The sequence below is a fragment of the Eleutherodactylus coqui genome, chromosome 13 (genome assembly GCF_035609145.1).
Source record: "Eleutherodactylus coqui strain aEleCoq1 chromosome 13, aEleCoq1.hap1, whole genome shotgun sequence".
Lineage (NCBI taxonomy): Eukaryota > Metazoa > Chordata > Amphibia > Anura > Eleutherodactylidae > Eleutherodactylus > Eleutherodactylus coqui.
This window is the reverse complement of record NC_089849.1, coordinates 77,584,221-77,586,720: the sequence shown is the minus strand read 5'-3', so window position 1 is coordinate 77,586,720 and position 2,500 is coordinate 77,584,221. Positions and strand designations below refer to the sequence as shown.

The 2,500-nt window shown below is 41.2% G+C and overlaps 2 non-coding genes across 2 annotated transcripts; both read right to left on the bottom strand.

Moving 5' to 3' along the window:
• Positions 1-115: 115 nt before the first annotated feature.
• TRNAL-UAG (transfer RNA leucine (anticodon UAG)) lies at positions 116-197 on the bottom strand. The gene has a single exon. It is a non-coding gene; the product is annotated as a tRNA-Leu (tRNA).
• A 1,595-nt stretch (positions 198-1,792) lies between these two features.
• On the bottom strand, positions 1,793-1,874 carry TRNAL-UAG (transfer RNA leucine (anticodon UAG)). Its single transcript has one exon. It is a non-coding gene; the product is annotated as a tRNA-Leu (tRNA).
• Positions 1,875-2,500: the final 626 nt, after the last annotated feature.

The window sequence follows — 2,500 nt, the reverse complement described above, 5'->3', positions numbered from 1 at the left end:
GTTTGTTCAGTTTCAGAAAAGGCCAAGAAGTCCATTTCTGAGCATCATCAAAAGCAACTTCTTCTGACCACTAAAATGTTCAGAAAGCAACTTGAGAGCTTTCAAAGTTGAAAACTGGCAGCAGTGGGATTCGAACCCACGCCTCCAAAGAGACTGGAGCCTAAATCCAGCGCCTTAGACCGCTCGGCCACGCTACCATGAAAAAGTGGATCATTTTGGATCAAAATGTCCAAGAGATTTCATAAAGAAGATTTCTCCTGGCAAGAAGTCCTTTTCCAGTATTTGATTTAAAAAGAAGAATTATTGCTGCATTCGAGCTGAATATTTAATGATAGCAGCAGAAGGCTGAAAATGCATTCCTACAGTTAGAAAGGAAGCAAACGCAAGTGAGTTCAACAGTATTACCGCACTACTGCTTTTTCAGATGTTCCTAGGCTATTGAAGGCTTTGAAGTGCAAGATCGTGGAGTACGCCTAATGTCTACTTAGCTAGCGCATCAGGGTAGCTTAATCTGTGCCATAACATCTTGGGAATATTATCAAAAGCCTTTTCTCATACAGTTTGTTCAGTTTCAGAAAAGGCCAAGAAGTCCATTTCTGAGCATCATCAAAAGCAACTTCTTCTGACCACTAAAATATTCAGAAAGCAACTTGAGAGCTTTCAAAGTTGAAAACTGGCAGCAGTGGGAATCGAACCCACGCCTCCAAAGAGACTAGAGCCTTAATCCAGCGCCTTAGACCGCTCGGCTATGCTACCATGAAAAAGTGGATAATTTTGGATCAAAATGTCCAAGAGATTTCATAAAGAACATTTCTCCTGGCAAGAAGTCCTTTTCCAGTATTTGATTTAAAAAGAAGAATTATTGCTGCATTCGAGCTGAATATTTAATGATAGCAGCAGAAGGCTGAAAATGCATTCCTACAGTTAGAAAGGAAGCAAACGCAAGTGAGTTCAACAGTATTACCGCACTACTGCTTTTTCAGATGTTCCTAGGCTATTGAAGGCTTTGAAGTGCAAGATCGTGGAGTGCGCCTAATGTCTACTTAGCTAGCGCATCAGGGTAGCTTAATCTGTGCCATAACATCTTGGGAATATTATCAAAAGCCTTTTCTCATACAGTTTGTTCAGTTTCAGAAAAGGCCAAGAAGTCCATTTCTGAGCATCATCAAAAGCAACTTCTTCTGACCACTAAAATGTTCAGAAAGCAACTTGAGAGCTTTCAAAGTTGAAAACTGGCAGCAGTGGGAATCGAACCCACGCCTCCAAAGAGACTGGAGCCTTAATCCAGCGCCTTAGACCGCTCGGCTATGCTACCATGAAAAAGTGGATAATTTTGGATCAAAATGTCCAAGAGATTTCATAAAGAACATTTCTCCTGGCAAGAAGTCCTTTTCTAGTATTTGATTTAAAAAGAAGAATTGTTGCTGCATTCGAGCTGAATATTTAATGATGGCAGCAGAAGGCTGAAAATGCATTCCTCCAGTTAGAAAGGAAGCAAACGCAAGTGAGTTCAACAGTATTACCGCACTACTGCTTTTTCAGATGTTCCTAGGCTATTGAAGGCTTTGAAGTGCAAGATCGTGGAGTGCGCCTAATGTCTACTTAGCTAGCACACCAGGGTAGCTTAATCTGTGCCAAAACATCTTGGGAATATCATCAAAGGCCTTTTCTCATACAGTTTGTTCAGTTTCAGAAAAGGCCAAGAAGTCCATTTCTGAGCATCATCAAAAGCAACTTCTTCTGACCACTAAAATGTTCAGAAAGCAACTTGAGAGCTTTCAAAGTTGAAAACTGGCAGCAGTGGGATTCGAACCCACGCCTCCAAAGAGACTGGAGCCTAAATCCAGTGCCTTAGACCGCTCGGCCATGCTACCATGAAAAAGTGGATAATTTTGGATCAAAATGTCCAAGAGATTTCATAAAGAACATTTCTCCTGGCAAGAAATCCTTTTCCTGAATTTGATTTAAAAAGAATTGTTGCTGCATTCGAGCTGAATATTTAATGATGGCAGCAGAAGGCTGAAAATGCATTCCTCCAGTTAGAAAGGAAGCAAACGCAAGTGAGTTCAACAGTATTACCGCACTACTGCTTTTTCAGATGTTCCTAGGCTATTGAAGGCTTTGAAGTGCAAGATCGTGGAGTGCGCCTAATGTCTACTTATCTAGCACACCAGGGTAGCTTAATCTGTGCCAAAACATCTTGGAAATATCATCAAAGGCCTTTTCTCATACAGTTTGTTCAGTTTCAGAAAAGGCCAAGAAGTCCATTTCTGAGCATCATCAAAAGCAACTTCTTCTGACCACTAAAATGTTCAGAAAGCAACTTGAGAGCTTTCAAAGTTGAAAACTGGCAGCAGTGGGAATTGAACCCACGCCTCCAAAGAGACTGGAGCCTTAATCCAGCGCCTTAGACCGCTCGGCCATGCTACCATGAAAAAGTGGTTAATTTTGGATCAAAATGTCCAAGAGATTTCATAAAGAACATTTCTCCTGGCAAGAA